An 8,231-nucleotide genomic window follows, 5' to 3' on the forward strand; every position below is an offset into this window, starting at 1 on the left:
GGATTATAGCAGGGATTTGGGGGAATCATATCACCCTTCTAAAGTGATGGACTTAGAAACGGAAGCTGCGTGTAAATGAATTTCAAATATCACAGAGAAAATTGCTGGCCAATACATCCTGTCCTGGAACCCACATGGTCCAAACCCATATTCCCTCTAAGCTGCAGAGTCTTGTGAGCAGAAATTCTACTTTGTGAGCGACTGGCATTGAAGTGGTGAGCTGCTGCACCAATTAGTTTGCTCTGGGGTCATCCTTCCTGAGTTAAGACAAAAATGCGTGAGCTGGAGGCTAAAAATCTGTGAGCTAGCTCACGCTAAGTCAGCTTAGAGGGAACACCGGTCCAAACTCCCCTTCAAACCACCGGTTCCAGTTTAGGGGGTTAAACAAAAGCTATCAAAGTCCTGGAGGGAAGCTATGCCCTCCCCGTAGGTCAAAAGGCACACTGCCACCAGACTCTGAGTCTACATCCCAACAGCAATGAAGGCAGAGTCAACCTTCAAGCCTTTCCGGGAGATTAACAGTGAAACCATCCCTGCAAGGTAGGCTTGCCCCACTGAACTTCAGAGTAACAATCTGGCATGCAGTCGAGCAGTAAAGTCACTGGACTTAGCTTTGAGACTTACAAGAGCAAAGATGTCACAACAAAAATTAATAAATATTTGTGGGCCATATATTTCAAAGACAAAGCTTGTGGGGGAGACAGAAAAGAAAAAGGCTATTCTTCACCAGACTAAATCACACCATAGTTACCAAAAGTTCAAGCAGGCAGGCAGGAGGACAATCAGGGCTTGTTTTGTAGAAAAATAGGTTGTGGAGCTCATTAGCATCACTCATTAGCATATGCTGCCCCCGCCCAGCCAAAAGCAACCCGATGCAAGAAAGGAGAGCCCCAGCCAAAAGGCCAGCAAGCCATCCGCTGTCCAAAATCACATAAGTGGAGAAAGGGTGGCGTGGGCTTCTCCAGGGGTTAAAGAGGGCTGCTGGGGGTGTGGCAAAGCCCCTGGTGGCTGCCTGGCTGCCCGCTCTCCTAATGCAGGGACTGTGATGGAGCTGCACCTACTACTCAATGGACAAGGTAGGTGGGAGGAGGAGGAGGAGGGGGAACCCTCAGGAAGGTTCAGGAGCTGTGCTCCTGTGAGCTCCTGCTGCATCTGAGGCCTGAGGACGACTCCCAAGGGCATCCACAGCATTCAGCCAGCTGCCAGGTCTTGATGGCTAGCTACCACTGGCATGAGGGAGAGTCAGAGGCTCCGGCCATCGGCTCATGGAGTGAAGACTCAAGGCGTCTCTGACATGACACAGGGTCAGAGAGCAACAGCCTCTCAGCCAAGAGACTCTTCACACAAGAGAGAATTCACGCGAGAGAGAGCCCAAGTGGTCACAGCCGATGCTCTCTCTCGGCTGTGGAGTCTTTTGAGCAAAACTTCTACTCCATGAGATACTAATAATAATAATAATAAATTTTATTTATACCCCGCCCTCCCCGCCAAGGCAGGCTCAGGGCGGCATTAAAGTTGCAAGCTGCTGTAAATTGGTTTGCTCTGAGCCTTTCCCCCTGAGCTAAGACAAGAAATGTGTGAGCTGGAGGCTAAAAAACGGTGAGCTCTCTCACACTAACTCCGCTTAGAGGGAACACTGCTCTTAGTATTCCCGAGGAAGTTAACATTCCATCTGTCACTGGAAAACGGGAACTGCTTTCCAAGGCGTCTCTCCAAGATGAAGCCACATATAAATTAGTATCAAATAGAAGAGATATTGCTGCCCAACACATCCCTCACCTCAAGAGGTCGACGCACTCATAGTGCCACATTTTAATCTGGGCCAATTCACTTTCCCAGCAGCTCTTCGCCATTTCTTCCGCTCTGCAATAAATGATGAGGAACAAGAGTTTCATTAGTCCCACAGAGTGGTCGTTTGTGTCTTGATTGGCGGCCTAGAGGAGAGGGAAAAGCCTGCCTAGGAGCAGATGCAGGGAACACTGACATAAATATGTATTTTTAAAAACATTAGCACTCGTTGGACTTAAAGATGCTTTCTTTATATTTCTCCCATGGGATCCGGGGAACTGAGCAAAAGAAGTCCAGACTCTTTCCATCCTTCCCCAGTAGGCTTCCCAATCCCCAGGTCCCAGCAGGGGATCCCCCGTGTTTACAGGCTTCCCCCCTCCCCCAGCCAGCTGGCCGGCGGGGGAAGCCCTACCCCCACAGCCATTATGCACCTCCATGAACAATTCCCATAGGGAATGATGGGGAATTGATCTGTGGGTATCGGGGGCTCTGGGGGGGCTGTTTTTTGAGGTAGAGGCACCAAATTTTCAGCATAGCATCTAGTGCCTCTCCCCAAAATACCCCCCAAGTTTCAAAAGAATTGGACCAGGGGGTCCAATTCTACGAGCCCCAAAAGAAGGTGCCCCTATCTTTCATTATTTTCTAGGGAAGGAAGGCATTTTAAAAGGTGTACTGTCCCTTTAAATGTGATGGCCAGAACTCCCTTGAGGTTCAATTCTGCTTGTCACACCCTTGCTCCTGGCCCCGCCCCCAAAGTCTCCTGGCTCCACCCCAAAGCCCCCAGATATTTCTTGAATTGGACTTGGCAACCTTATTCCCCAGGGGACTGGGAGGGGGAGGAGCTACAGCCAACAGAAGGAAAAGACTGGGGGTCAAAGTTCTGCACAACTTCTCACAAAGAGAGCAAAAGACCATATTTCCTACGTTTCATTGGTTTAACCCTTTGTCAGTCTTCTCTCAGTGCTGTTTTAACTGTACTGCGGCTCCAGGGCTTTTAAAGACTTTCCCGGGAAACTGTATCACTTCTCTCTATTTCATCTAATGTGATGAATTCCAGCACTGCAGATCGTAGCTCCAGATGGCAAGTTATCAATTCCTCACAATACCATATAAGGGAATTCCTGTCCTCCAAAGACTCTCAACTTTACCCTAGTTTCTGTCTACTCTCCTGATCTACATTCGCAACTTATGCTTTTGACTGAGAGCAATATGAATGAAGAGCTTAGCACTCTTGTTGCCAATTTCATACGAGACCCAAGCCAACCCAAAAGAAATCCTGCCACCACAACTTCTTCTGCAGTCACAGGAGGCCATTCAGGCATATTGTCAGGAACAGGGCTGGTCACATGGAGAGCACCTGGAGCCTCCTCTTGGAATAGATCAAGAAAATACGGATACCAAGTAGAGGGAGCAATAACAGAAGGGGTGGAAATTCCTGGTCCAAGTGCTCTGTTAACTAGTGTCCAAAATGGTTTTGAGTCATTGCAGGATAAAGCAGTTAACAGTCATTCCCATTGTTTTTGGACAAAGGCATTCCTCTTTATCTTAATAAGGGGATTTAAGTAATTTTTTGCATATTTGATATTCTTCTGGGATACGAGGGGAGGTAGCATTGCAAAATTTGCAATAGATGGATGTGCCTTTAATTCACTATGTTCTTTATCAAACCAAGAGTTAAAAACAGGGGAGGGACGGTGGCTCAGTGGTAGAGCATCTGCTTGGTAAGCAGAAGGTCCCAGGTTCAATCCCAGGCATCTCCCGCTAAAAAGGGTCCAGGCGAATAGGTGTGAAAAACCTCAGCTTGAGACCCTGGAGAGCCGCTGCCAGTCTGAGAAGACAATACTGACTTTGATGGACCAAGGGTCTGATTCAGTAGAAGGCAGCTTCATATGTTCATATGTTCAACAGGTTGGTCAAATTGTTTTGTTTTATTGGGCTGATATTTATATTTCAATGCCTCATTTCTAAGAGCCAGAAGGTTCTCGTCATTGAATTCTGCTTCAGAGTGGTCTCGTAACTGAATTCTGCTTCAGAGTCCCGTGGCGCAGAGTGGTAAAGCTGCAGTACTGCAGTCGGAGCCCTCTGCTCACAACCTGAGTTTGATCCCAGCAGAAGCTGGTTCAGGTAGGTGGCTCCAGGTCGACTCAGCCTTACATCCTTCCGAGGTCGGTAAAATGAGGACCCAGTTTGCTGGGGGGGGGGGGAGTGTAGATGACTGGGGAAGGCAATGGCAAACCACCCTGTCAAAAGTCTGCTGTGAAAATGCTGTGAAAACAACGTCACCCCAGAGGGGGAAACGACTGGTGCTTGCACAGAGGAAGACCTTTACCTACCTCTTTTCATACTCATCTAGAGATTCCACTCCTGCAATAGATTTGTTCCTGCAATTCAGAATAGAAGACTGTTTCAGTATTGTTGGAATGGACAACCTTGTTTCTACAGAATAAAAGATCACAGCAGCTGGATCTGGTTCCTGGGTCATAGATTGTGAACTGTTGTTGTGATCTAACTCAAGTGCCAGGACCAAGGGCAATATACGGAAGCTTCACAATTGAAGATAGGTGAAGTTGTGCTCTGCTGGCCTCTGACATGACCACTTGGGGACAGTTTAACTTCTTCAAGTTCCAAACGTGCACAAAATCCGGAATTTCCTTGGATACTGCTTGGGGGAAACACCTGTGGTTCCGCCATTAAGTCTGAGGGAGCAGGTTGAGCAGCAGGCGAAGGTACGAAAATGCCCATAACACTACTATCACTATTCTCACTGATAGGAGAACGTGGTGCAGGGAAATTTTTTTGACAAACTCGCTCCTGGAACAGTTTGTAAATTAATGCGTTGAGGACAAGAAGACAGTGGCACTGCATGATCACAGCAGGGCAGAAGGGAAGACTGAGGCAACAAGGGTGCTACACTTGCATCTTTAAATCCACGCCCTGGTGAGAGACCTCTGACCTTCAGCCAGTCCTTGTTGTGCAATAAACACTCTGGAAACTCTTTGGCTCTGGCCAGGCCCGGCGCTGGGGGTTCTGCCAGCCCAGGCAGACCCCTGCTCCCCGCCCCAAACCTGAGCAAGGTCAGGATGGCTCGCTGCCAGGCCTCAGACTTCGCCGAGGCTTCCCGAGTCTTGGGAAGTCCGGAAGACAGCGGGTGCGCTCAGAGCCCACCCACTTTGCCGAGGCTTCCTGAGCCTCGGGAAGCCTCGGCAAGGTTCGGAAGGCGGCGGGCATACTCAGAGCCAGGCTCTGAGCCCGCTTGCTGCCACGCCCCCTACCCCCCGACTTCACTGAGGCTTACGAAGCCTCGGCGAGGTTGGGAAGGCAGCGGGCATGGCGCGTGAGGAGAGGGGGCACCTCGTGACGCCCCTAGGCCACGTGGCACCCGGAGAAGAAAAAGACTGCAGATCTATAGCCCGCCCTTCTCTCTGAATCAAAGACTCAGAGCGGCTTACAATCTTCTTTATCTTACTCGCCCTGTGAGGTGGGTGGGGCTGAGAGAGCTTTCACAGAAGCTGCCCTTTCAAGGACAACTCCTGCAAGAGTTCTGGCTGACCCAAGGCCATTCCAGCAGGTGCAAGTGGAGGAGTGAGGAATCAAACCCACTTCTCCCAGATAAGAGTCCATGCACTTAACCACTGCGCCAAAGTGGCCCTGGCTGTGGCTGGAGCTATTCAGTAGATCCACTGAACGTATCTCCAACCGCCTGAGGCACCTCCCAAACAGCTCTGTCAGGTGGCCTTTGACGAGAGGCTTGGTGTGCCACCAGGGCAAATAGCCGAGATTATCAAGCAACACATCAAATGATTTGATGGGATGGCCAAAGTAGCTATGCGCTCAGTTCCTCTTGTTTCTGGCAAAAGCGGAACTTGACTCTTCACATTCCTACAGTCAGTACGTCGGAGGCTTGTTTGAGGAATGGTACAAGCATCATCAGAACATAAGAGAAGCCATGTTGGGTCACGCCATTGGCCTATCCAGTCCAACACTCTGTGCCACACAGTGGCCAAAAAAACCAAGTGCCATCAGCAGGTCCAACAGTGGGGCTAGGAGCCCTCCCACTGTGCCCCCCAAGCACCCACAATACAGAGCATCACTACCCCAGACTTTACTCATCTTTACTCCCAGCAAAGAGCCTATCCACCTTGGCGTCTAAAAGTCGAAGCTGCTGAAAGAGAGAGTCTACTGTTTTTGCTGTAAGCAATACTGAGTCTGCAAAAGGATTATTTTAAACACTAGAGCAGAGGTGGCCAAACTGTGGCTCAGGAGCCACCTGTGGCTCTTTCAGCCATTTTGTGTGGCTCTTGAAGCCCCCACTGCCTGGCTTGGAGAAGGCATCTGTCTCTTTAAATCACTTCTCCAAGCCAAGCCAGCTGATGGCTTGGAGAATGCATTTATAGTTAAAGTTGCTTTCTTTACACCTCTTCCTCCCACCTCCATCTATTTGCTTTCTTTCCACCTTTCCTTCCATCCTTGCAGCTCTCAAACAGGGCCAGAAGTCCAGCAGCTCTCCCACTGTGCCCCCACAAACACCAAGAAGACAGAGCATCATTGGCCCCAAACATAAGAATATAACAGGAGCCCTGTTGCATCAGGCCAGTGGCCCATCCAGTCCAACACTTCCTGTCACACAGTGGCCCAGAAGCCATCAGGAGGTCCACCAGTGGGGCCAGAACTCCAGAAGCCCTCCCACTCTGCCACCCCCCCCCACAATCACCAAGAAGAAGACTGCAGATTTATACCCCGCCCTTCTCTCTAAATCAGAGACTCAGAGCGGCTTACAACCTCCTGTATCTCCTTCCCCCACAACAGACACCCTGTGAGCAGTGTTCCCTCTAAGCCGAGTTAGCGTGAGCTAGCTCACCGATGTTAAGCCTCCAGTTCACACATTTTTGTCTTAGCTCAGGAAGGAGGACCCCAGAACACACTAATTGATGCAGGAGCTCACAACTTTCATGCCAGTAGCTCACAAAGTTGAGGTTTTGCTCACAAGACTCTGCAGCTTAGAGGGAACACTGCCTGTGAGGTGGGTGGGGCTGAGAGGGCCTTTCAAGGACAACCTCTTGAAAGCTATGGCTGACCCAAGGCCATTCCAGCAGGCGCAAGTGGAGGAGCGAGGAATCAAACCCGGTTCTCCCAGGTAAGAGTCCCCACACTTAACCATTACACCAAACTGGCTCTCCCAGACAGAACATCATGGGCCCCAAACCTAAGAACAGACGAGAACCCTTGTTGCGTCAGGCCAGTGGTCCATCCGGGCCAACACAGGGGGCGAAAACCAATGTTCCCTCTAAGTTTTGGAATCTCATGAGCAACAATTCTACTTTGTGAGCTACTGACATTAAAGTTGGGACTCGCTACTGCATAAATTAGTTTGCTCTGGGCAGGCCCGGCGCTGGCCTTCCCAGTGGCCCAGCCCGAAAGTGGGCCCCACCCCCTTTTTTCTTTTACAATTTTTTTCGCTGGCTGCCTTTGAAGCAGGGGGCGGGAGGGCCGTGCGGAGTGCTGGCGGGGAGCGCCTTGGGCTGTGCAGAGGCAGGGCCCCGAAGAGCACCCCACAAGAGCCGGCGCCCTAGGCAGCCCTCGAATGTTGCCTAGTGGACGCTCCAGCTCTGGCACTATTTTTCCTGAGCTAAGACAAAAAAATTGTGAGCTGGAGGCTTAAAAACTGTGAGCTTGCTCACACTAACTCAGCTTAGAGGGAACACTGGCCCAAACCCCAGGTGCCTCTAGCAGAACCAATGTCCTTCGCTGGGCTCCCCCCCCCCCACCCCCACTGCCTTCCTTTCCTCTCCTCTCCTCTCCCTTGGTGCCTCGACCAGGTTTCTGGCCCCAGCTTAGGGTTGCCAATCCCCAGGTGGGTGCAGGGGATCCCCCGGTTTGGAGGCCCTCCCCCCGCTTCAGGGTCATCAGAAAGTCGGGGGAGGGGAGGGAAATGTCTGCTGGGAACTCTGTTCTTCCCTATGGAGATTTATTCCCATAGAAACTCATGGAGAATTGATCCGCAGGTATCTGGGGCTCTGGGGGGGGGGCTGTTTTTTGAGGTAGAGGCACCACATTTTCAGTACAGCATCTAGTGCCTCTCCCCAAAATACCCCCCAAGTTTCAAAACCCCCAAAGAAGGTGCCCTTGTCCTTCATTATCTCCTATGGAAGGAAGGCACTGAAAAGGTGTGCTGTCCCTTTACATGTGATGGCCAGAACTCCCTTTGGAGTTCAATGATGCTTGTCACAGCCTTGATCTTCTTAAATTGGACTTGGCAACCCTCCCCCAGCTGGCTGGACTGGGCCCTGGAGTGTCCGGAGGAGGGGAGCAGCCCCGGCCTTCCCTCACCCCCCCCCCCCCACCTACCTAGAGGGAGAAGGGCTGGGGGCTCTTTCCCTCGGCTCTTCCAGCCTCGATGGGGAACGGCTCGGCGGCCGGCCACATAGCTCCGCCCCTAGCATCTT

The sequence above is a fragment of the Heteronotia binoei genome, chromosome 5, assembly GCF_032191835.1.
Source record: "Heteronotia binoei isolate CCM8104 ecotype False Entrance Well chromosome 5, APGP_CSIRO_Hbin_v1, whole genome shotgun sequence".
Classification (NCBI taxonomy): Eukaryota; Metazoa; Chordata; class Lepidosauria; order Squamata; family Gekkonidae; genus Heteronotia; species Heteronotia binoei.